At 46.0% G+C, this 27,110-nt stretch overlaps 1 protein-coding gene across 12 annotated transcripts in view; it reads left to right on the top strand.

The window, feature by feature from the left end:
- Positions 1–27,110, top strand: part of ABLIM2 (actin binding LIM protein family member 2) — a 1,607,463-nt gene that overhangs the window by 929,613 nt on the left and 650,740 nt on the right. The gene's annotated exons all lie outside the window — the stretch shown is intronic.

Raw genomic sequence — 27,110 nt, 5'->3', positions numbered from 1 at the left:
CATGGAGGTAGATCTGTAATAAAGTCTAACGACAAGGTGTGCCATGGGGTAGGTGGAATATCCAAAGGTTGTAAAAGGCCAGCAGGTTTTTTCTTCTGGCTTTTGTTTTGGGCGCAAATGCCACAAGACATCACAAATGACTTTACATCTTTTCGCCAAGTGGGCCACCAGAACTGTCTCTTAATTTTCGCTTCAGTTTTTGCGATACCTGGGTGCCCTTCCATCAGGGTTTCATGGTAATTGGAGATGACTAGTTCTTGTATTTCCTTGTGTGGTAGAAATAGTCGTCCTTGATAGTAAAGTAGGTCATTGACGACTGAGTAATCCGGGCCTTTCTTTACCCAGTCCTGCAGGGTTGCTGGATCGAAGAGTTGTTGGATTTTTGAATGAATATCTTCTAGTGTCTGTAGAGTAGTTACGCCAAGAATTCTTGGCTCAGGAATTATTGGCACCGGTTCCGGGTTTGCATATGCTTCTCCCATCCCTATTCGGGATAAGGCATCTGCTTTGCCATTTTTGCAGCCTGGTCGATAAGTGATCACGAAATCGAATTCGGCAAAGAATAATGCCCATCGAAGTTGTCGCGATGATTGGGCTTTGGCTGTTTTTAAATACTGCAGGTTCCGGTGATCGGTGATTACGGTAATAGTATGCCTGGCATCAAGAAGATAGTGCCGCCAAGCCTTAAAGGCTGATTTGATGGCTAATAGCTCTTTATCGGTAACCGCATAGTTTAACTCAGGTGCTGAGAACTTTCTGGACCAAAAAGCTACTGGGTGAAGTTGACCGGTTTCAGGATCCTTCTGGGACAGGACAGCTCCCATGGCTAAACTGGATGCATCAGTTTCTACTATGTATGGAAGCTCAGGGCGTGGATGCTTTAACACAGGTGCTGATGTGAATTTCGCTTTCAGCTCTTGGAAGGCCTTTTCAGCCTCTTCGGTCCACAAGAAGCGTTTGTTTTTTCGCAAAAGTGCTGTGATGGGGTGTACAACATGGCAGAAGTCCGGAATGAATCTGCGGTAGAAATTAGCAAATCCGAGCATGCTTTGTATCCCTTTGACTGAACTGGGTGAAGGCCACTTGAGAATTGCGTCCACCTTTTGAGAGTCCATTCGGACACCTTTTGGAGTCAGGATAAATCCAAGAAATTCAACTTCCGTAGCATGAAAAACACATTTTTCCAATTTTGAATATCACTTGTGCTGGCGTAGTTTCTCAAGGACTGCACGCACGTGCTTAACATGGTCTGATTCTGAGGAGGAGTACACTAGAATATCATCTATGTATACGACGACACAGACCTTAATGAGTTCACAAAGGACATTGTTCATAAAATACTGGAAGGCTGCTGGTGCATTGCACAACCCGAAGGGCATCACCTGATATTCGAATAATCCGTACTTGGTGCGAAAGGCAGTCTTCCATTCGTCACCTTTCTTGACACGTACAAGATGATATGCCCCTCGGAGATCTAACTTAGTGTAGATACAAGCATCCTTTACTTGGTCTAGTAATTCGGGGATCAGAGGCATGGGTATCGGTTTTTTACCGTAATCTGATTTAATGCGCGGTAATCTATGCACGTTCTAAGGTCACCTTCCTTTTTTGGCACGAAGAATAAAGCTGAGGGGCAGGAGACTTGGAAGGATGAATAAAGCCATTAGCAAGGTATTGGTCCAAGTATTGCCATAGGTGACGATTCTACTGCATGGGGGTTGTGGACCGGGTAGGAGGTCGATTTGACAATCGTATGATCTGTGAGGAGGTAATGTATTGGCCTGTTCTTTTTGAAAAACATCCTGAAATTCTTGGTATTCATGAGGTAACTGCACGATTGGGTTAACGACTGTAGCCAGGCCTTTGTTCAAAGTTTTCTCCGGGTAACAGGTGTGTGCACAATCGGGGAAGGTTATTCTCTTCTCTTGCCAATCTATACAAGGATTATGTGTTTCCAACCATGGCATCCCCAGTATTATCTGGAACTGTGGCGCTTTGATTAGATCAAACACAATAGTCTCTCGATGCCCATCTTGACTCAACAGTGTCATCTCTGTAGTGGAATGAGTTACAGGCCCCGAGGCAATCTCAGTTCCATCAACTGTGGTGATGACATCCGAAGTGGTCTTTTAGCAAAGAGGTAGATTCATCCTTGACACCAATTCGTGGTCCATATAGTTTCCTACGGCCCCGCTATCTATGTATGCCCTTACTGCGTGCATACATGATGGCTGCCTGGGATCAAGTAGGACCATTGGGATGATCAGATGCGAGGTCTGAGTGTCCTTCTTTAAGCTCGGCAAGTGGACCTCTACGCTTGTCAGGCGTGGTCGTTTCCCGAATCAGGCTCTATGTGGCTTTTATCAGCAACTCCTACCACCTTCTTGGGTGGTTTTGTAGAGCAATCCCGTAGAAAATGTTCTGAGATTCCACAGTACAGACACAACTGCATCTGTCGTCTTCTTTCTCTTTCCTTTTGAGTTAAGGGTCCTTTAACCCCCCCCGATCTGCATAGGTTCAGATGCATCTGTTCCTTTGGGGGCAACGTTGGGTTTAACCAATACCCGGTTCTCGAACTTAGCTCGATCAGTCTTTCGGTTCTGAAGTCGGTGGTCTAGCTGGACCACTAAGTCTATAAATTTTGTGCAATCCTGAGGTGGGTTCACAACTTGAGCCAACACATCTTTGAGTTCTCCCCGAAGTCCATGATGGAACAATGTAATTCGTTTTTCCTCCGGCCACCCGTTTTCCACCACCAACCTACCTTGTCGTAAGGATAAAAGTTTGTTGTCCAGGGCTTGACCCTGTGAGTGTTTGGCGAATAGTTTTTCCATGCTCCTTTGAAAACCCTGAAAATCCCGGAGAAGAGGATCATCCTGGTTGACTAATGGAATAGACCAATCCGCTGCGCTGCCACTAAGATATGACAATACAAAGGCTACTTTGGCTTGGTCATTTGGAAAGGCTCCCGGTCTGCATAAAAATTGCAAGCGGCATTGGTTCATAAACACGGCAAACCTTTTGGGGTCCCCAGCAAAGCATTCGGGTGGAGCTAACAGAATATTTCCTGGTAAAACCACTTGCACAGGATTGCTTGATGAAACAGGGGTTGGGTTTCCCCCATATCCAGGTAGGGGCGTTTGCCCAGCTTGGTTTTGCAGTAGTTGCCTAGCCAGATCATCCATGCGCTCCTTTGAGACAATCAGTTCTCTCCTGAGGGCATTAGTCGCTTGGCGAGCAGCATGTACTTCCGCCCTAAGTTCCCCCAATAATTGGGCCAGTTGGTCGGTTTCCGAGGTTTCCATAACACCCAGGTCGGTATTTATAGAGAGGCTTTGCGTTCTGTTACGCTCACCTGGACCCCACAGGCATGTCGATCGGACCCGGACAGCTGCGGTCTCCTTCAACGTGATGCGTAGTGCAGAGATGACTGTCTGGACTGGCCCGCCTAGTCTTGTCTGCTGGACCCAAAGAAGTATTTTCCTGCAAGTGGAGACAGGGATTAGCCACCTGTGGGTTTTAGTGATGGCCTCCCAACTGTTCTCGCTCTCCCCCACTAATCACCTCTGATATCCCCTAAGTAACCTCACCTTATGTTCGTAAAAGATGAGCTCTCCATCCTGCGTGTCTTGCAGGGGCGCGTAGATACCAGTTACTTCACTGGTTTGAAGGCGTTGGGAGAGTTCCGGTAAGTATTGACTCTGAAGTCCCTTGCGGGATTGGTAAGTATCAAGTTCAAAGAGTTCAATGTGCCCGATGTTCACTCTTGTCCCCTTCCTTCCTTAAGTTGCAACTGAGTTTGTGAGAAGAATGTCTCGTAGCTGCTGCTGGCGTTCAGGTAAGAGTCTGTGTTACCCAACGCTGTCCGGTAACTATTACATGCGTTAACGTGTTGTTTTTCTCCCTCTGTACAGATGCGGCATATGAAAATGTGGAGAGTTATGGAATAATACCGCCGGTGGTAAATCAGGTAAGTCTATGGTGGTAAGAGGTTGTATTTGTTGATTCCCTTGGCTCACCTTGTTTTTTCTTGTGTCCCCTAGGTGCCGGATTACGGCGAAGAAATGATGGAGACAGTGCCGGATCGAAAGATGCTGTGAGAACTGGTGAGTATGGCGCTGTGCTGGAGCTGGCGAAGCGACGTGTGCAGGACTGATGTACTTTCCAGGTCCGGAAATGAAATGGTTCCGGAATTAGGTGAGGAATTTGAAATAAGTTTGTTTTCTAACCTTGTCCTTTTCTTCTTTATTCTAGGAGCTCCGGATTCGAGGCGGGCGTGGCAAAAGACTGGATGCTGGCTACATGCACACAGGCGTGGCAGAAGACTGTATGCTGTCTGTAGGCACGGTGAGCATCACGCTGCTGGATGCAGAATAACGCGAAGCATTTGCTGCTGTTCGGGTGTGGTTTAAATAGCCTCCAAAGTAGTTCCAGGTAAGAAGTTTCCTAGAGCCACGCCCGAGTAAAAAATAGTCCCTGCAACAAAATAGTCCCATCCAGGCCTCATGTAGGCTTGGACTCTTTTGCAGCATGGTCTGCATCAGGTAAGTAAAGTCTATGAGCCTGGCACCTATGGCGCCAGGACTGAACCCAGACAGCCCCTATCCGGGGCTGCTGAGGTTTAAACAAATGTCTGGATGCCTGCTCCCGGAGCTGAGGGCCTTGGTCCTGATGCCCGGGGTTAGGCATCATGACATGTTTGGGACAGCTTGGTTATAAGAGATCTGTTCATGTTTAGCAGCAACAGGGCTTCTTGCACCACGTCACCTAAAAGTTTTTTTCTTCACCATTCACGTTTAGTTGTTCAAACAAGGTCTTATGAGCTAGGATTCCTCTCTCAATGTCACAATTCATCTGGTCTTATACCATTTATACAAATGATTCGATATGAAGAAGTTTCGATTGCATTATGGCCATTAGGGTTGATTGATCTTTGGAATTTTCATTTATGCTTTCATATATCTTCAGGAAGGGGGCAAGAGATAGTGCCGAGATCATGCTTGATTGAGTGTCAAGATGGGTTGGATTGCGAGTGTTGATTTTGAGTTTTTCTCTACTATATCTCCAGTTGGTATGTGTTCTTCACACCTTGGGAAAATCTCTTGAGGAATCTGTTGAAGACACATCAGATTCTGTCGATACATGAGAAATAGTTTTGTGTCTTATAAGAGTGTCAGTAGTGGGCACATAATCTGCAGGGCTCTTCGCTTGTTTTGTCTCTAGGTCAAATTGAGAGCAGCTAATCCCTGGGGTGGTGCATGAGCTAATTCTCCTGTGTTTATTCGAAGGGATGTGTATTCTTTCTCGGTCAGTCACAGGGAGTTCACACTGGGAAGCTTGTCTCATTACGTTTGCTCTACTGGTCTCTAGTTGTAGAGAGATCTCTGCAATATCACGTGATAATTTAGCAGCCACAGCTAGGGACCCAGATGGAGGGACTGCGACTTCACTAGACAAATTTTGACCGCCAAGCACGGTGGAATTTATATTCTCAGTGTTGGCTGCGGGCGGTGATGATATGGAAGTGTGACTCGGTCTTGATTCCTCGTGAATATTAAAGAAAATTGAGTCATTTCTGAGGTCGAACATTCACAGACCGCAATGTGAGAATTCATACTAGGGACGACCAGCTCTTGATGTTTCACAATACATGCAGTGTTTGTGTTCAGGTCTTCATTATAACTTTGTTCGGCTCGTGTGATCAGAATTGGTAAACAATCATAATTTGCTGCATTGTCCTCTGGCAGTTTGTGATGCACCTCGCCAGATAAATCTTCAAGGGGTTCATAATGATTGACTCCAGTTACACAGCTGTGTAAATGAGCCTGTGCTGGCTGATACTCGTTCAAAGTATTGAAGTGGATGACCCAGTTGGGTCACAATTGTTCGCTTGGGGAAGTCGCCAGATGGGACGTTGCCAGAAGTTGTTGTGGTTCTTGTGGTTGATGTGACTGTTGTAGAGATAAGCAATGGACAGGCTCTTATGGGCATGAGAGGAACTGTGGACGTCAAGAGAATGTCTGGCTCTTCTTTTTTCCTGACAGGAGCAGCTCTCTCTGAAACCTCAGTAAGTCCACAACCACATTCATAAGCAGAACTATCTTACCTTCTTGTCAAGTCACCGACGGGGGTGTGAGGAAGGGGAATTCTTACATTTGTCTCAACATCTGTTTCGTGGTCAGTTTGCCTAGAAAAATCTGCCAACCCGGGAGACAGAGACGGTTTGGTCAGGAAGAGGTGCCGTGCCTGCCTTCTGGTTCTCAATGGGTCTCTTTCACTCAAATTCGCCTCTGCATCCATAACAGTGAAAGAGAATAACAAGTTGGTTCTGGCTCCTCCCGGGCCCACTGGTCTCACAGGCAACACAGGAAACACTCCTGACACTTTGCAAAGCTCTGCGTCGTGGAGTGAGTTTTTTAAGGGTAGCTCCTCCTTGAGTGTTCTGCATGTAGGGAAAACAGACTGCCACAAATCCAGAGGCGAGAGAAAAAAAAGGGGGAAAGATGCAGAAACTCCAGCAACTCCACACAGGAAACACTCTCCTGACACTCCAAAAAGTATTCCATGAGAACCAATGACAAGGAACACATCTGATGTTTGCTATGACTGACGTGTTCCACGAGTGGAGATGGTCCACCAAAGGCTGTCGGCAACATGTCAAGGTGCACCGAGTAGATCTGAAAAATAAAGTCTGTGTTGTCCAGTTAATAAAGGGGTTGTGATGTGTCAACCTTGGCAGCCCTAGAAGCAGAGGGTGTTTTGGGGCTCCAATGACATCAAAAACAAGGTCTTCTTCATGTTGATTAATGATGCACCTGAAAGGTACTGATTGTAAGCAGATGGGACCAGAATCCAATGGAGTCCCATCAATGACCTCGACCATGGTCTGAATGGCTTTAGGTACCAACGGATCGATACCATTCTTTCCAGCAAAAGAACGATCCAGGTAATTGCCGAATATCCCACAATCCAACAAGATCTGGGATCTTCATTGCAGTCTTCCATGCAGACAATAAGCTCACTAGTTTCCCCCAGATTTGGCTGGACATAGTGGGCAGGTCCCGAAATAATGATCAGAACCTCCACAGTACAGATTGATGTTTGGTTCTTCGTCTTTTCTTTTCTTCCTCAGACAAGGGACCATTGATGGCACCCAATTGCATGGGTTCTGAGGGTAAACAATGGTATGCATAGGAGGTTCCAGAGGAAACCGAGCAAACTGAGTACTTGCCGTATGTCATTAAGCTTACCGGTTGCTGTGGAAATGGGCATCAATGTCGTGGTCACAGGCATGGAAAGACGCGCACCGCATTGTTTACATCCCGCGGTCCGCACACTGAAACGCTAGGGCTGCGCAGGCAGATGGGGCTTCCATTCTGTATATATACGCCAGCGACCCGGAGCAGTAACTAATGGTGCACACGAGCAGCGCATGACAAACAATAGCATTATTGAATGGATGATTTTATAATGACTCCCCACACTTATAACAAATGCCCTGCAACATCCAGATTGTTTTATATGAAATTGAGATTCTTTTTAATGAAATTGAGTATCTTTTTCCTGCTGTCTGGAACAGTAAAGAAACTGCCATAATGCGCCATTCATGACATTAGGAGCCCAGAGTAACACAACACTCACTGCACGTTGGACTATTCCAAATTTCGTCTATTCCAGTGCACTTACCCTCTCGCCTCTTTTTCTTTTTTCTCTCTCCTTAAACATGCAGTAAACATCCGACTATAAGGTTTCTGGAGATTCCAGATAAACGCCTTAAATTCCCCAGTTTTCCTACATAATTTTAAGCAATCGTTACCTGACAGGTGCGCATTTATAGATAATTTAAACTTAATACTTCCTACAGATATTCTCAGATCTTTTTCTATTTTATTTTTAAAGTGTTGAATGGCATTGAACGTGAGTGATGTTGAGGTTGATTTGCCGTGGCCTCTGCAAGTTTCATATATGTGGCATATATGGTTGTGCTATGTTTCTATATTTTGGTTAACCAAATGTTACTTTCACAGGTTTATCAAACGTAAAGGACTTTGTAGGGTAAAGAATATGGACTCGGTAGAAGTGTTTAACTCCCGCTTACCATTCTTCTACGCTCAATTTACCTATGCTTGTGTGGTGAAAGTTCTGTGGTGAGTGATGTGTACGTGTTGCGGTGTTGGAGTGGCTGCATGGTTCGCGCAAGGTATCCTATGCATTCTTCTAATGAAATGTTCCTTCCACAGGATCACTCTGACTAAAGGACTTTGTAATATAAAGACTATGGACTCGATTGAAGTGTGTAACTCTTGTTTAACATTACCTATGTTTGTGTGGTGAGACTGATGTGGGTATGTTTCGGTGGTGATGAGTGTTTTGGTGGGACTTGTGGTCCTGGCACGTGGGGTCAAATTATGATGGGACTGGTGGTCCCGGCACAGGGTGCCAAGGTGGTGGGAATGTGGTCCTGCCGTTAGGTGCTAGAGTTTAGTGGGACTGAGGGTCCCGGCACGTGGTGCCCAGTTGTGGTAAGATTTGTGGTCCCGACTATTGGTGCCAAGTTTTGGGTGAGATTTGAGGTCCTGACATGTGGTGTTGAGGTGTGTTAGGATTAGTGGTCTCGGCGTTTTTGCCAGAGTTTTTTGGGGTGTGTGTCCCGGTCATGTTTTTTTGGGAGCGTGAACTTCGGTGATGTTGCCACTTGTGGGGATTGGTATCCTGGGTTGGTGGCTACAGGTGGAGGTGTTAAACCTATTATGGTTTCATTGCACACCTTGTTTAGGGCGGATGGATGATGGTGGTGTTGAGTGCGAGTTAGTTGGTTTGGTGTCGTGAGTGAGGGCTGGTTCCCTGTGTTTGACGCCTGTGGTGGGCCCGCTACGGAGTGGATGCATGTATGTGTTGGAGTTTAGCTTATTTGCAAGCTAGTTTAAGGTTTGGTGGAGTTGAGAGGTTTTGCTCTGAGCATATTGTTTGGTATGGAAGTTTTGTTGGTGGAGAGTACGGTCTGGGTTGGATGTCCTTCATGGATCGTTTCTCTAGAGTTCTTTGATATTCTCCCTTTGTTTTTTCCTCTGTTGTATTTCTGATTTTGTAAAGGGGAAGATGTGTTATGTCTGTGTGTTGCCTCCTGTTTGATTGGTCTGTATGATTGAGTCCCTGACAGAACGTTGGTGTGGAATGGTATGAATGAAGTGTGCCTATACGTTCTACAGTGTCAGTTGGGGCCTGAAACTTAAAGGATGAGCGGGCCGGTGGATGTCTCTCCCTGCTTATGTACTTAACCTACTTGCTTCATGTGAACTTACCTTCTGTGTTAACCTAGTAAAGTCCTGCTATGCCCACGTGGGGCTCAGTTCACTCATTTCATCCAGAACAGAACTTATCATTGGCGAAGAGGATTTTGGTCGGATTTTGGGAACGTGTGTGGAAGAAAAAAAAACAAAGAAGGAAAAAGTAACACAAAACGGAAAGAAAAAGAAAACGGAGCAACGTAGGGGACATTAAGTTGAAGAAAGAAGCAGAGTGCCAGAGGAGACATCCACCGGCCACCCCCTGGCCATAAGGTGAGCGTGCCCCTTCACTAACGTGAGCCAAAGACTGCGCTCCCTGGAGATATTTGGGGGCTTAAGTGCACCTTAATGGGAGCTGTCAGAGGGCGCTGCAGTGATCTATAAGGCCAGGGAGGCAGCAACCGGGAGCCTGTTGATAGCAGTTTGTATTGTATCATCCACGGAAAGAGCTCTACAAAGGAGCTTGCAGAAGTGCCATCTGTGCGCCTGAAACATGCCTAGACTGTTGTATAATCATCTATGACTGTTGGAATAGTCATTTTCAATTCGCTTTCTACTCTCGTGAAATCAAATCGTTTGAAATGAATCTTGTCCACATATTTGCAACAGGACTTTCTTGACCAAAAACTAGAATGGCAGTTGGCCCTGTAGCTGCCACGTTCAACTTGCGCAGGCTCTGCAACAGCAACCTACGCAGCTAAGCTCAGCGCTGAGGAAGGGTGGGGGGGGGTCCTACATTTCGGGTGGGAGGGGGGGTCCTACATATCACCGCCAATGCAGCACCAACACCCGTCATGCATCCATTTATTTGGAAAGGGTAGATTCCAGTTTCTCCCCTCTGTCTCTAATATTCTCCACATTGTGACAGCTCTGTGCACACGGCGATATTTCAGCTGCTACAGTAAATACTTGTGCCATCACAAAATCACCCAGGAAACTCTTGCAGTCTGCTGCGCGATGTACTATTTAGGGGAATCATGTTGTGAAGAAGTTGCTTTGAAAAATAAAAGGACCTCATCTCCATAATCACTGCCATGGAAACCATCGAGTGCATCCTGACTCTTCAGTTCGCTACTGTTGTTCTCCGTTTCCATGGCAACGTGGAAGTATGGAAAGGCTTGGCACTTAACACTTGTTTGAAAGTCTTATTATTAATTTTACATAAGCGTGGGCCTTCATTTATCACAGAAGCCATAGTCTTTACATACAATTCCATTCATTACTGTCCTTATTGAGTATCATGGACATGAACATTGCACTGTGGATGAAGCAGCATGTTTCATTTTAGCACAGCGTATGTAGACCTGCGATAGGGTGCAAGTATGACCTCGGTGCAATTTCATAGCAGTTCATTCCCATTTTTCTTAAATGTGCCTTTCTACTACTGATAATATATCAGTTTTTGTATATAGCTCCTGATTCCGATTTTGTCCCGCTTCTAAGCGCTATAGAAATAACTGCTATTATCACACAAATGTAAAGGTTCTCAATTTAGCAACATCAGCAGAATGATGGTCTGATTCGAACCTGGAAAGTGAAGGCTCTCCTCATGTCAGATATGATAGCTTGTCCCGTGAGCTGTCAGCTCAGACAATTAGGTTAATCATTGCTTAATTAATTACACTTTCTTTCATGCCAACATGCAACGTTTTAACCTCCATAGACGTAAAGTAAATTGACATGCATATATCCAAGATTTAAATCCGTTTTAGTTTGGGAAATCGATGGCAATTCATACCTCAGTGGGAGGATGTCCATTTGGCATATTTTGTCACGCTGTGTTACCAATGTATTACCCATCCCTTCTTGTTACACTGATAGCGTCATTAAATCATTTACTAAGCAGTTTTGTAGCGCACGAGTATGCCATTATTAATCTCTTCTAAGTGCTATGGGTACGTTGGAGGGCAATTTTTGTAGTGGTGGGGCTTACGCACGGCGAGTAAAATGCATGTGTTAAATGATGTACTTATGTTTTTTACGCACCAGTCCGTTTTGAATGATTTGTGAAGTGATTCCATGGTCCGGTGGCACAGATTGTAATTTACGTATACATCACCCCATATACTCCGTCCCACAAATCATACAGCATTTCTGGCCGCTTGCCAGCTTGTGAACATTGATGTGTGCAGAGAGGTTTGGATTTTACATGTTATACCCACCTACAAAACAGCAGGCGGATTCCTTGAAAATTCATCCTCGATTGTCAAAACAAATTTAAAAATGCATGGAGGCGACATCTTGCCATTACGTTTAAATGTATGGGGTTCCTTCCATGCTCTAACCAGTGAGATCCAAAATGAGGGCCATTGATTGGTTAAACCAAGATACCAATTTGAGAGACCTCTTAGTGTCCTCTCTCATGGGACTTTTATAACATCACAGGATATATCACACAAGGTGACACAGGCGGCTCAGCAAGCACTTACAGCTGCCAATGTCACATCCTTATGTCAGAGGCTTAACCAAAGCTCTCCTATCATTAATAGTGTGTAGTTTAATTATTTAAATTTAACAAGGGAGGTCCTGGGAGTCCCTCTGCCAGACATTAGTCCTGGGTACAAGAGACTTACCCAGAGTCTCTAGTTCACTATCTATCACAGAGAAGAACTATCCCAAACATATCAGTCTTTGTCCTGCCCTGGGGCAGTCCAGCACCGAAATGCTAGGCAATTCTCCTCTGAGCAAGAGTACCAACAGCATCCCCAGACACGTGTTTCGGTCTGGTTGGACCTCATCAGTAGGGTGGATCTGTGCCTCTCTAAGTATAGTGAGCAAGGGGTCCACGTCTGGATTCCCCTAGTAGCTTAGGGTGAGACCCAAAGTTACTTAAATATGCAAATTAACAAGGGGGGTCCTGGGAGTCCCTCTGCCAGACATTAGTCCTGGGTACAAGAGACTTACCCAGAGTCTCTAGTTCACTATCTATCACAGAGAAGAACTATCCCAAACATATCAGTCTTTGTCCTGCCCTGGGGCAGTCCAGCACCGAAATGCTAGGCAATTCTCCTCTGAACAAGAGTACCAACAGAAACCCCAGACACGTGTTTCGGTCTGGTTGGACCTCATCAGTAGGGTGCATCTGTGCCTCTCTAAGTATAGTGAGCAAGGGGTCCACGTCTGGATTCCCCTAGTAGCTTAGGGTGAGACCCAAAGTTACTTAAATATGCAAATTAACAAGGGGGGTCCTGGGAGTCCCTCTGCCAGACATTAGTCCTGGTTACAAGAGACTTAACCAGAGTCTTTAGCTCACTATCTTTCACAGAGAAGAAATATCCCAAACATATCAGTCTTTGTCCTGCCCTGGGGGCAGTCCAGCACCGAACTGCTAGGCAATTCTCCTCTGAACAAGAGTACCAACAGAAACCCCAGACACGTTTTTCGGTCTGGTTGGACCACATCAGTAGGGTGGATCTGTGCCTCTCTAGGAATAGTGAGCAAGGGGTCCATGTCTGGATTCCCCTAGTAGCTTAGCCAGTGGTTAAGAATCATTCTAAACCTTCCAGCCATCACCTCTTTGTTTTTGTTTTTGTTTAATTATGGAGTGGTCACACATTTTTGAAAGACCTAAGGACATCTGCGGGACCAGTACGCACCTGCACTGTGCTATATATTTTTAGGATAATATTATCTATGATGAGACTGTGCAGTTGCACCTCGGAGCGTATCTCATGCGCAGAATGGAATTCCCATAGTAAATGAGCTCGGACCCAAATAACCAGACAGACTTAAAGAATATGGCAAAGTACTACTTTATTGTCAGCTCAAATAAAGTAGGGAAATATGGTGACCATACGAAATGGAGCTCACACACTCTCATCTAAGTTTTGATTACACCAAGGTTTTATCCTTCAATGTATGTCAGCTATGATGTCATCCTACATGGCAAACAACAAAGCCTATCAAGGGTAGGGATTGGTTAGGGGAACATATATAACTAAAGTATTTTTAAGTGTTAATAAAATTATTGGCTGCCCCTTATCTGTTAGGCACGGCTCAAACTACCTCCAAATACGTATAATGATGATTATTGAAAAATAATAACAGCGGGTTGGCTTCTGTAACATTGTATAGCATGCCGCTACATAACCAATCATGATTGGTTGGCCTACTTTCTCAACCTTGGACATTTGGTTTGCTAGCAGCACATGCACAAAATGAAACCCAGGAGCAGAGAACAACATCAGACCACTGCCCACTTTGGTCAATTAGCCTACCATCTCTCATCAGTTAGATCATGAGCCAATGCTTCTCCTTTGTAGTTGACCTTGCTGATTGTTTTTGTCTCTGGGATTTTTAAAGGAGCCAGGGTATACCACTATCTTTGTCTGAGGCTTAATGAATAGACCTTGTTTTCAAATCTTGCAACACGTGTCAGTAGAGCACAAATTTGTCCATTTCGACCTGTGATATGCTGATATTTGATTTAATTATGCTGAGTGCTATTACCCTCTTGGCCTCTAGAGACTCCATCTTACATGTGCTTTATTCACCTTTGATTGTCCAATACTTGGCACTCGCAAATGTTTTTGCGTCTGCTTAATTGAAGAGAAATGTGCCCTTTGTTCAAAGCTTATCCTGGTTAACTCCCTGTGTACTTTCCAATTATGTCTTGCTGTGTAATCTTTAGTCTCAGCAAAACAGATATTCTTTATTCCTTGCATGAAGCTGTTTTCTTCAGCGTTTCATATCTGCTGCCCTGGTTTCTCTCTGAGGTAGTTTTGACAAGATCCGATGACCATCTTCTCATCATGGTCGCTTTACTCATGTTATAGTTTCTACTGCAGCAAGCTTCTATGTAACTCATCTACCTTGCGTTTCTGCATATGTACATTCCTTGAGCGTCATTTCACTCATCTTCTAAGCATAGATGATTTCTTCATCTCTTTATTCTAGATTACCTTGTTACTTGGATAGACCTTCATTCTTTAGGTATTCTTATATCCTTTTTGTGCGTCATTTTGTCTTCCCTTTATGACATCACTTTATTTTCATTGGTTCACACTTACAGCCCTTCTATGTACAGTGGTGTATGCTGACATCCTTCAACCACGTCAGTGCGAGGTAACATTCAATATGGTTGTCTCAGTGCATAACATCTCTCATATCTTCAGCGCAGTATTGGGATGATACCTGATGCCATGCACAGCATCTTCCCAACACCAGAGTGAATTTTATAGAGATCTCAGCAGGGACCCCTCTTTATTTATAATAAACACTTATACTTTTAACTACCCTTCCCTTTCAAATTCCCTAGGAGCACCAACTAACAGAGGTCCTGCTATGTCAGCTCACCCTTCCTTGAAAGGGTCTCAGAAACCCTTACTGTGAATCTGACCCAAAGACCCCTTAGCTAAACTCAGGTACCACCCACATGGAGTGTGAGGCCAGAGGATGGCCTCTGTGGGAGGTCCTGTCTCACAAAGTGGCCTTAGGCAGACCGCCACACTATCCCACTACCACACGCCAAGGTACCTCCCCTCTACACCCTTTTTCCTATTTAAAATCATTACTTATATTTATCGCCCTACCCCAACTTAATATTTAAACGTACATTACATTTCCCTTCTATTTGACCCCATCCTACTGTCCTCTACTTAATATTCTACTTAACATTTAATAAATCAATATATACATATAAATAGGCATACATATATACATTGACATAAAACAAATTTACTATATAGAAAACACTATGTCATAATGGGGTGACTGCCGCAGTGAGTCACCCCTTTACAGTATCTTCATGGGTCTGTCCTGGTGGCTGGCTGGCTGGCAGGCTGCATGGCTGGCTGCCTTGGTTGGCTGGGGTTCTGTCCCCATGATGATAAATGGGGGCCTGGCCCTTCTTCTTTCTTCAGGTTGGCCCCGTCCACCACATCACTGCACAGCCTGCACTCATGGTAATGTCCTTGGGCGGCCCCCTGCATACTTAGGGGTCCATCTGCAATGCTTTGTCATGGGGGCCACATCACCACACTTCCGTGGCCACGGTCATTTATAAACTTCTGGATGGGCCCCATTGGCTGGGGATCTCACACACGCTCACTGCTGCACCCTGTGGCATTTTCCAAATCTTTGGGGCAACCCCATTGCATGGGGCCTGCTCACACCATCTCTGCATCCTCTGGCCACAATTGTGTCTTCAGATGACATACTCTGTGCCGTGGGGATGCTGCTGTGATCACCATGGCTCCTGCAGCCTTATAGAAGCAAGCAGCGCCCCCATGCCAACACACATAAAGAAAACACATAACACATTTAATACAATGCTTCACTTACCCTGGTGTCTGTGTCTTTATTTCCAGGTGTTCCCTTAGGGTTCAAGCATGTAGCCTCTACTAGCCGGACCAAGTGAGTCCACAGGCTACACTTCCTTTTGGCTTCTCATCTTTCATCTGCTCAAACCATGCGACTGGTCATAAAAACCTCTGGTTGTTGTGTGAAGATGCAGCATCTCACATTTCACTCCTGTCTCTTGCTCTTAACCAGTCTCTGTGGTGTTTGGTTCTGCAGCTCTATTCCCCGATCCAGAGTCTTCTTCTATTTACTGCTTAGGACTTCTGTGTTACATATCTACCAGTTCTCCCTCTTTACGTCGGCCTGGTTGGATGCTCCACAGCTAAGCACCCCGACTCTTCTCATCATAGCATGTGTTGGACATCTTTCCTTTTGTTCTCATCTTACTACTTCCTTCATCCCACTATGTTGAATGTATATGGACATGAAAAAAGATTCTCAGTCATGCATTGTACTCTGTATTCTCAAGGACAAAACTAAACGTATCTTTGTTTTAGGCCCTAATAAAGAAAGATATTCTAAGGAGGACAAGTAATGGGATTTTCGCTAGTTTGTTTTGGAGGATTAAAAATGATTTATTGAATTGTTTAGAAATTGTATAATGCATGCTCTAATTTGACCAATATGAAATAAGTACAGAAACAAAAGAAGTAAAACATCTGAGAAGTGAAAGCACATGTATCAGTATAAATATATTGACATGTAAAGGTAAATGTTTTCCTCCTGAGAGATCTGTGTCCTTGTATACAAGATTCACACATTACTATCTCCCAACTATCACCCTGCACTGCTCCACAGTCGTGGCAAAGGAATGGGAGCTTCAGATCGCATAAACAAATGAAGCCTCATAGGTGGAGCACAAAAGAAGCATGCAGGCCTCACCGTCCAAATCCCCCTTTCCCAAAACAAGGGTCTTAACCAGATGCGCCACAGCCTACTGTAAATGGGGCATAGAAAAATCTGGTGAGTGATTGTTTCTACTATCTTCAACATGGACAACCGCATCCAATCTCTGGAAAAACTGGCCAAATGTTCCATGGCAAGCTGGTCACACCTATACTCTGTCTATAAGCAATGCTCTTAGTCCGGGTGTATGGCCTGCAGATAGGCCTTCTGGCCATAGCATGACTTTTACTATTTTTGGCTAAGTTACTCTGTGTTATGTACATCAGTTTTCACTTGCTATCTGAACTCGCACATTTCTGGATTATTCGGGAAAATTCAGGAACACATAAACTGTGTTGGGCATCTGTGAACGATATCTCCTTATAAGGTCAACACATATGGTGTAAGGCCAAACTTCACCCACTTCAAACAATGGAAGGTATTTTATGTTTGTTAGGTGAACACAATTGTAATGAATCACCTGTCTCATCATGCCCCAGACCATCACCATGCTAGACATAATGATAGCTTGATTGAGAAAGTACTTGGCAAGTGAACACACACTCTCCAATGAAAGTTCTGCAGGCTTCTTCTCATCTAGCTTCACTTTGCATCTGCTCCTCCTGTGAGAAACTTGAGAAACTCTACTCCCCTTGGTTCCTATTCTCAGGTGGCCAGAGAAAGGCCATCAAATCTGTATCCTGACCATGGATGTGGAGAGATAAGGGAGGATCACCTAGCTAGACGGTCCTTGGGGATGAGAGGTCCTCAGATGAGACGCGGTATTCCACACTCCCATTTCAGGAGGATCCCTCTATTCCGGAGGCAGTTATGTGGTATTGCGACCCCTGTCCCACTGACCAAGAACACCCCAGGAGCAATTGCAAGTTTAGAAACACCAGAAAGATGGTAAACAATAAGGGGTTAAGGGTAAAGTAAGTGAGAAATGGTATCCCCCTTTTCCTATTGGAGACCAACCTCCTCCTTCCCCAGCCTTTATAGGCTATTGTAAACCAGCCCCACCCAACCCCCCATTTCCCCAAATTTGACATCTGACAGTACTGGGACGAGGAAGAGGCCTGCAGAGTGCTGTGAGGGTCAGGCATGTCCTTTTAATTATGGTCAGGCTAGCCCAATTGAAAACCTACACCTGCAACCTGTCAAGTGGTTGCAGGTGTATACAAAGTGGTCCAAAGAACAGCAAGCGGAGCCACAGAGAGGCCGGTGTGGGAGATACCAATGGGGTACCCTTTTTATGAGGAGGCACCCTTTGTGGGACTGGAGAAGCCGCCGGGACGAAGGCCAATATCCCAGAAGATTTGTGGGGCCCAAGGCAAGTGGGCCGGGTAGTTGCCACAGGTGTGGTAGCCTCTACGTTAAAGAGCGAGCAGTAGGAGCTGCGAGTAAGCAAGGAAAAGAAAGGACACTTTCCGCGTCTGTAGAGAAGCATGTGAAGTGCCGGCATGCAGAAGGCAACAGCTGGCAGGTGAGCGGGGCTCACCAAAGTTGTCCGCCATCTCCAGAGACAGAGGAGAAGCAGTGCACAGTTCCGGACGGGGATGTAGAGAGCTGGTGAGTGTCAGGGAGAGGTACTTGAGCACCAGCGCATTCCTAGCGGACTGCTGGATGCTGGGAACGAGAGACGCGAAGAATGTCTCAGATAGGCCTTCTGGCCATAGCATGACTTTGTTTACTATTTTTGGCTAAGTTACTCTGTGTTATGTACATCAGTTTTCACTTGCTATCTGAACTCGCACATTTCTGGATTTTTTCGGGAAAATTCAGGAACACATAAACTGTGTTGGGCATCTGTGAACGATATCTCCTTATAAGGTCACCACATATGGTGTAAGGCCAAAGTTCACCCACTTCAAACAATGGAAGGTATTTTATGTTTGTTAGGTGATCACAATCGTAATGAATCACCTGTCTCATCATGCCCCAGACCATCACCATGCTAGACATAATGATAGCTTGATTGAGAAAGTACTTGGCAAGTGAACACACACTCTCCAATGAAAGTTCTTCAGGCTTCTTCACATCTAGCTTCACTTTGCATCTGCTCCTCCTGTGAGAAACTTGAGAAACTCTACTCCCCTTGGATCCTATTCTCAGGTGGCCAGAGAAAGGCCATCAAATCTGTATCCTGACCATGGATGTGGAGAGGTAAGGGAGGATCACCTAGCTAGAGGGTCCTTGGGGATGAGAGGTCCTCAGATGAGACGCGTTATTCCACACTCCCATTTCAGGAGAATCCCTCTATTTCGGAGGCAGTTATGTGGTATTGCGACCCCTGTCCCACTGACCAAGAACACCCCAGGAGCAATTGCAAGTTTAGAAACACCAGAAATATGTTAAACAATAAGGGGTTAAGGGTAAAGTAAGTGAGAAATGGTATCCCCCTTTTCCTATTGGAGACCAACCTCCTCCTTCCCTAGCCTTTATAGGCTATTGTAAACCAGCCCCACCCATCCCCCCATTTCCCCAAATTTGACATCTGACAGTACTGGGATGAGGGAGAGGCCTGCAGAGTGCTGTGAGGGTCAGGCATGTCCTTTTAATTATGGTCAGGCTAGCCCAATTGAAAACCTACACCTGCAACCTGTCAAGTGGTTGCAGGTGTATACAAAGTGGTCCAAAGAACAGCAAGGGGAGCCACAGAGAGGCCTGTGTGGGAGATACCAATGGGGTACCCTTTTTATGAGGAGGCACCCTTTGTGGGACTGGAGAAGCCGCCGGGATGAAGGCCAATATCCCAGAAGATTTGTGGGGCCCAAGGCAAGTGGGCCGGGTAGTTGCCACAGGTGTGGTAGCCTCTACGTTAAAGAACGAGCAGTAGGAGCTGCGAGTAACCAAGGAAAAGAAAGGACACTTTCCGTGTCTGTAGAGAAGCATGTGAGGTGCTGGCATGCAGAAGGCAACACCTGGCAGGTGAGCGGGGCTCACAAAAGTTGTCCGCCATCTCCAGAGACAGAGGAGATGCAGTGCACAGTTCCGGACGGGGATGTAGAGAGCTGGTGAGTGTCAGGGAGAGGTACTTGAGCACCAGCGCATTCCTAGCAGACTGCTGGATGCTGGGAACGAGAGACGCGAAGAATGTCTCGACGGAGGTGAACAGGTGAAATCGATCTGGGATCTGTGCCAAGAGTTCTAATGATTTGGCAGAGATATAGTTTGATGACCTTTTCTTCCTCCGCACTGTACTTTGTAAATCTTCCTCAACAATGGCATACCCGGGAACCTATCCAGGCGGTGTTGGAGATGGTTCATTTGGCACTGCCATGTGTGTGTTTCCTCCTTGGATGTGGCTTTCTGGGATCACCATCATGGAAGAATGCAGCGTTGCCAGGGAGCACGTGCCTCTCCATGATTGCGGAAGGTGCAGGTACGCCAGGTTGCCGCAAACCCAGTATGTATCCATCATTGCAGCCGTTCCTTTCTTCATGTCAGGTATTATGAGAGTTTTGCTGCAATTTTTGTTTTTTCCCATGTTCTTTTTACCTTCCCCACGGAAGCAAAGTTTGTACGGAATGTATTTTTGCAATTTGAAGGGTTTTTCGATGGCAGTAACCCAAGTGAGTTTCGTTATATGTTCAGTCCATATGGGAGTGCACGTTCTCTGTAGCCAGGAAAGTTTTTCTTCAGACAGTCCTCGCAACGCTTCTGCTTTGCACAATATTTCTTCGTTCTGCCACTTGTCTGAATGTAATGTTCCTTTTATCACAAAAAAAGGTTCCTTTACACAAATTACTCCTTGCGGCCGGGAGTAACTTGTCCGCTCCTTCTGCAAAAGTTTGAATGAGACAGTGTGTGCTTGGAAAGTATTTTTGATTCTACATAATGCGAGATGTAGGAGACACTGTGCCTCTGCAAATGGAATTTCTTGTGGCAGAAATACCTTGGGGGTTTTTTGAGGCGTGGGGTATAAGTGAGCAGACTTAATAACTTTCATTTGTTGTTTGTTTTGCCGTGTTGCTCATGTCAGCGTACCACTTGATTGTTTGGTGTGGATGTCGAGGATCATCAACGGTATCAAGTCCAAATTTATAATGCTCTTTCCATTTTTCTTGTTGTGTCCCCCTCTTTTTCCTTCTGTTGCTACTCCCATCATTGCCCTGGAGAACCTTGTCATTCCCTTTTTCCTCCCACTCAGTGTACAGTCTAAAATAGCTATCGGCCATGTGTTTGTTATGATTACTTACTTGTCCGGTGGCTATATTATCTGGTGATGTAACCTTCGCAACTGGCCTTGTGGTTGGATATGGGTGATTTTGTACTCACGTGAGTTGTGAGAGTGTTCGGTCATTCATTGAATAAACACTAAAATCGGATTCATTAAACTCATGGGGCTCTTGGGTGGCCTGCGCAATTGTATCATTGAAGTTAATATTATCATTAGATTCATTCCTGCGATGCCCGTGGGCCCATATCAATTTAAAGCCATCCCATATTAAATGGGTTCCTTGTTTGATTGATTTTATCCCACCACCCCCCCTTGCTCATATCAATTGAAATAAGCCCTAGGAAAGTCTTTGTTGTCTTCCGGGCCGGACAAAATACTGGCCCTTATTGGCTCAGGGCACAAGCACCATGTGGCTCCTACGAGTCACGTAGTGCGTGTGTGCTGCAGCAATGGAGGGCCAGCACTACGGCTGGCAGGGCCAGTAAGGCTTGATGCCGGAAGGCATTTCAGCCTTGCCACGCCCATGCCAGCCGTAGTGCCAGAGACCTCGCCAGCGTTCCAGCTAGCCTGCCTTCCAGCACGTCCAGTAAGTGGTCTGTTTGTTTGTGTTTGTGTGTCGGGTCTGTTCTGCTGTATGTTTGTGCTGTGTTTGAGATGTGGGGGGGTGGGGTGTCGGGTGTGCATGAATGTTTGTTTTTGTATGTTGGTGTTGTGTTAGTTGCAATGCGGGGTGGGGGGTGTCGGGTGTACATGAATGTTTGTTTCTGTATATTTGTGTTGTGTATGTTGAGATGCGGGGGTGTCGGGTGTGCATGAATGTTTGTTTTTGTATGTTTGTGTTGTGCATGTTGAGATGCGAGGGTGGGGGGTGTCGGGTGTGCATGAATGTTTGTTTTTGTATGTTTGTGCAGTGTTTGAGATGCGGGGTGGGAGGTGTCGGGTGTGCATGAATGTTTGTTTTTGTATGTTTGTGTTGTGCATGTTGAGCTGCGGGGGTGGAGCGGTTGTCGGGTGTGCATGAATGTTTGTTTTTGTATGTTTGTGTTGTGCATGTTGAGCTGCGGGGGTGGGGGGTTGTAGGGTATGCATGAATGTTTGTTTTTGTATGTTTGTGTTGTGTTTGTTGCGATGTGGGGGTGGGGGGTGTTGGGTGTACATGAATGTTTGTTTCTGTATGTTTGTCTTGTGTTTGTTGAGATGCGAGGGTGGGTGGAGTCGGGTGTGCATGAATGTTTGTTTCTGTATGTTTGTGCTGTGTTTGAGATGCAGGGGTGGGTGGGTGTCGGGTGTGCACAAATGTTTGTTTTTGTATGTTTGTGCAGTGTTTGAGATGCAGGGTCTGTATGGGTGCATGCTTGCTAGTTTGTATGCTGAGTTGAGGGGTGGGGGGTTCGGGTCTGTATGGGTGCATGTTTGAGAGTTTGTATGCTGAGTTGGGGGGGTGGGGGGTTTGGGTCTGTATGGGTGGAAGTTTGAGAGTTTGTGTGCGGAGTTGGGAGGGTTGGGGGGTTTGGGTCTGTATGGGTGCATGTTTGTGAGTTTGTATGCTGAGTTGGGGGGTGGGGGGTTGGGTCTGTATGGGTGCAAGTTTGAGAGTTTGTGTGCCGAGTTGGGGGGTGGGGGAGTTGGGTCTGTATGGGTGCATGTTTGAGAGTTTGTGTGCTGAGTTGGACGGTGGGGGTTTTGGGTCTGTATGCGTGCATGTTTGAGAGTGTGTGTGCTGAGTTGGGGGGATGGGGGTTTTGGATCTTTATGGGTGCATGTTTGAGAGTTTGTATGCTGAGTTGGGGGGTGGGGGTTTGGGTCTGTATGGGTTCATGTTCAAGAGTTTGTATGCTGAGTTGGGGGTGGGGGGGTTGTGTCTGTATGGGTGCATGTTTGTGAGTTTGCATGCTGAGTTGGGGGGTGGGGGTTTTGGTCTGTATGGGTGCATGTTTGAGAGTTTGTATGCTGAGTTGGGGGTGGGGGGTTTGGGGCATAGTGTTTGGTTGGGGGTGGGAGCCATGGGGCATAGTGTTTGGTTGGGGTTGAGGGACATGGGGCATAGTGTTTGCTTGAGGTGTGGGGGCCTTGGGGCATAGTGTTTGTTTGGGGGTGAGGGGGACATGGGGCATAGTGTTTGGTTGGGGGTGAGGGGGCCATGGAACATAGTGTTTGTTTGGGGGTGAGGGACATGGGGCATAGTGTTTGCTTGAGGTGTAGGGGCCATGGGGCATAGTGTTTGGTTGGGGGTGAGGGACATGGGGCATAGTGTTTGCTTGAGGTGTGGGGGCCTTGGGGCATAGTGTTTGGTTAGGGGTGAGGGGGACATGGGGCATAGTGTTTGGTTGGGGGTGAGGGGGCCATGGAACATAGTGTTTGTTTGGGGGTGAGGGACATGGGGCATAGTGTTTGCTTGAGGTGTAGGGGCCATGGGGCATAGTGTTTGGTTGGGGGTGAGGGACATGGGGCATACTGTTTGCTTGAAAGGTGGGGGCCATGGGGCATAGTGTTTGGTTGGGGGTGAGGGACATGGGGCATAGTGTTTGGTTGGGGGTGGGAGCCATGGGGCATAGTGTTTGGTTGGGGATGGGAGCCATGGGGCATAGTGTTTGGTTGGGGATGGGAGCCATGGGGCATAGTGTTTGGTTGGGGATGGGAGCCATGGGGCATAGTGTTTGGTTGGGGATGGGAGCCATGGGGCATAGTGTTTGGTTGGGGATGGGAGCCATGGGGCATAGTGTTTGGTTGGGGGTGAGGGAGATGGGGCATAGTGTTTGCTTGAGGGGTGGGGGCTATGGGGCATAGTGTTTGTTTGGTGGTGAGGGGGACATGGGGCATAGTGTTTGGTTGGGGGTGGGAGCCAAGGGGCATAGAGTTTAGCTGGGGGTGAGGGACATGGGGGCATAGTGTTTGCTTGAGGGGTGGGGGCCATGGGGCATAGTGTTTTGTTGGGGGTGAGGGGGCCATGGGGCATAGTGTTTGGTTGGGGGTGGGAGCCTAGGGGCATAGTGTTTGGTTGGGGGTGAGGGACATGGGGCATAGTGTTTGCTTGAGGGGTGAGGGCCATGGGGCATAGTGTTTGGTTGGGGGTGAGGGGGACATGGGGCATAGTATTTGTTTGGGGGAGAGGGGGCCATAGTGTTTGGTTGGGGGTGGGAGCCATGGGGCATAGTGTTTGGTTGGGGGTGAGGGACATGGGGCATAGTGTTTGGTTGGGGGTGGGAGCAATGGGGCATGGTGTTTGGTTGGGGGTGAGGGAGCCATGGGGCATAGTGTTTGGTTGGGGGTGTGGGGGCCATGGGGCATAGTGTTTGGTTGGGGGTGAGGGGGACATGGGGCATAGTGTTTGGTTGGGGGTGTGGGGGCCATGGGGCATAGTGTGTGGTTGGGGGTGGATGCCATGGGGCATAGTGTTTGGTTGGGGGTGAGGGACATGGGCCACAGTGTTTGGTTGGGGGTGGGAGCCATGGGGCATAGAGTTTGGTTGGGTTGAGGGACATGGGGCATAGTGTTTGGTTGGGGGTGAGGGAGCCATGGGGCATACTGTTTGGTTGGAGGTGAGGGGGCCATGGGGCATAGTGTTTGGTTGGGGGTGTGGGGGCCATGCAGCATAGTGTTTGGTTGGGGGTGAGGGGGACATGGGGCATAGTGTTTGGTTGGGGGGAGGGGGCCATGGGGCATAGTGTTTGGTTGTTGGTGGGAGCCATGGGGCATAGTGTTTGGTTGGGGGTGAGGGACATGGGGCATAGTGTTTGTTTGGGGGTGGGAGCCATGGGGCATAGTGTTGCACTCCAAGAGTGAACCCAATAATAAAGCTAAAACAGGCACAGTTAGGAGATGTACATACTTTGCTTTTTGAGGAAACCTGACTCAACTAAGGCCATACTCCTCTTGGGCAACCCAAACAGCAAACTATAGCAGTCCACGATAACGGAATGTCCAATCAAGGGTAGTTATTGTATATTGTCTGTTTAATTAAATTATACATAACAATGGATAATGTGTAGTACAAAATGTAAGTTTGAAATACAAATAAAAATCGTTACTCCTCAAAAACATTCTTTTTCCATGCGTTTAATACAAATGGGTGGTTGAAAAAGCCTCCTGCCACGCCCTGCCTCCTGCCCCGCCCACATTTACTGATCGGCCCACTATAGCCATCATGTAAGGTACTTTCGGCCCTCTGTCAAAATCAGTTGTGCACCCCTGTTGTTTAAGAATACTACTGCACATACAAACAACACACATTCATACAAATAGCTAGGATAACTACTTGCTCTTCTTCTACTTCTACTTCTATCTAAACTATTGTCGTTTGTTGTTGGGGCCTCTTCCATGCCCATAGTAGCTCCTAATAAATGAGATGTAAGCATTTATTAAGCATACACGTTAGATTTTTGTTATTACACATTTCAATTGTAGAAACTTCTACTTTTCGTGCTTATTCTTGGACCTTTGTTCTCCAAGTGCTAAGACTCGATCGTGCTCTTTTTCACCTCTTCCATTCTGTCAGGCCCTCCTGGACATTCTGAGGCCCTTTGTTGCTCTCTAGGACCCTCTCTGAATCTCTCTAGGCCTCTCTGGCACTCTCTGGAGCTCTCTGGCATTTCAGCAAAGGTTATCGGACCGCAGGCAAGGAGGCAAAGTCCGATTTTATTTCATGCCAGGCTGTCTCAGACCACAAACAGCATCGTTGTCCAGTACACAAACCCTCCTGCAAGCTAAAAACAGTGCTCCCTTTTATATCTTGTCAGAGAAAGAGGATTCAAACCCTCACCTTTTCTAAACATGTCCAGGCAAAACTTCTTTGTTGAACATTCGCGCACAGGGCAATTATATCTTATCTTGTTTAAACCTTCAAAATGAAATACATTCTGGCACACATCCTAGGTTTTTCCCTGTGGCACTGCCCCAAATATGATCATGCAGCTGTTTCCCTTAGTTACATTTTCAGACACAGCCCAATTAACCTGTGTGCTTTCAGCACGTTTATCTGGTTTCTGAAGGCACGGTGGCCTTGAATGTTTCGACTTCAGGACTGACTCATGCTAACACACTCTGCAGAATATCTTCATTTATGCATCTTTTTCACCCATTTAGCAGCATTATCAGTTAAAGGCATTGTCAGTTATATAAATGGCAGAGTTCTTTTCTGTCTGTGTATAGAAAAAAACTTAATCATTTTCCTACTCAATTTTTTATAATATGCATTCTGTACCTTGCCTACTTACTAAACCATGATAAATGCATTTTCGACTTTATAAACATGACACCCTTTAGAATACTAATATCTTTTACCCCTAATGAATACTATTTTCACATATTTACAATACTAAATCATTCCATACAAATTTCTCTGCGTAGCTTTAAGTGGGGGGGGGCTGCCCCCTACTGCATTCAGTTGTTGGTACCTTATCTTCATTTCAGCACCTCCATCACATTTCCCCATCTTTAAAGTTCTTGTTTGTTCAACCATAGCCATGTCCACCCTCCTTGATACTTATCTAAAAAACATCACAATCTTACAATTTGTCACATACCAACATATTGTTATTTTTAAAACAAAACATGTGTGTGTCTCTAAACTATTTTTATCTTCTTCCATTTAATCCCCATTTCCTGTCTCCATTTGCTTTAAACTAACTTATGCCTTAGATAATTTCACAGCCATTGTGAGACTCGAGAGGTTGGTCAAGCTTTGAGCTAACCAATTAGCTCATTGTCTCTTCGTATGTCAACTTCCACCCCAACAAAATATAATCTCTCCTTCATTTTCTTCTTCTGACCATGCATATATGCAACTTTTTTAAATTGTGTCTTTCCCTCTGTTCCACACATTTTCTTCTTCCGCATCTTCCACTTTACTCGTTTTTATTTTGGCATTGGTGGACCGCCTTTTCCTGTCGCCTTTGTCCTTTCTCTTGAGCTGTTTTCACAGTCAATTTCCCAGGTTATGTTGATGCTTAGACCAGGAGTTCATTGTCCCTTTTTCCTTTTTCACAAGGAGTTCATTTTTACTCGAGTGTCTCTCTTTCAATAAATAGATTGTTCCATTGAGTCCAAAAGAGGGGATGTTTCAGCATGGGGACACAGGGTTGGGGGAGTCTTTTGCAGACACAGCTTAGACCATCATCTTTGTCGGGCTTCCACTGGGTTTCTGTACGACCTCCCTCTTTTCTCACGTGGTTCAATGTTAATTTCCCAATGCATATAGTTACCTCGACGTATGCCTGTAATATAAAACTGAATGAGTTTCTTTTGTAAAATAAACATGTCTCTTCTATTTAACACATTTCCTACCAAAGCATTTCCTTAAAACCTCTTTTCTCCACATTCCAGCTCTCATACCCTACCTCCTAGAAAAAGCTACAAGACATTTTCATTTAAACCTTTCCTTTTGTATGGGTCATTCTTGCCTTACAAACAAAATACCCCCCATCCCTAGCTCTGTGTCAGCTGGCTAGGATCTGAGT

This window comes from Ambystoma mexicanum, chromosome 6q, assembly GCF_040938575.1.
Source record: "Ambystoma mexicanum isolate Mex_15411 chromosome 6q, UKY_AmexF1_1, whole genome shotgun sequence".
NCBI classification, from domain to species: domain Eukaryota; kingdom Metazoa; phylum Chordata; class Amphibia; order Caudata; family Ambystomatidae; genus Ambystoma; species Ambystoma mexicanum.
This window is presented reverse-complemented; position numbering and strand designations above follow the sequence as displayed.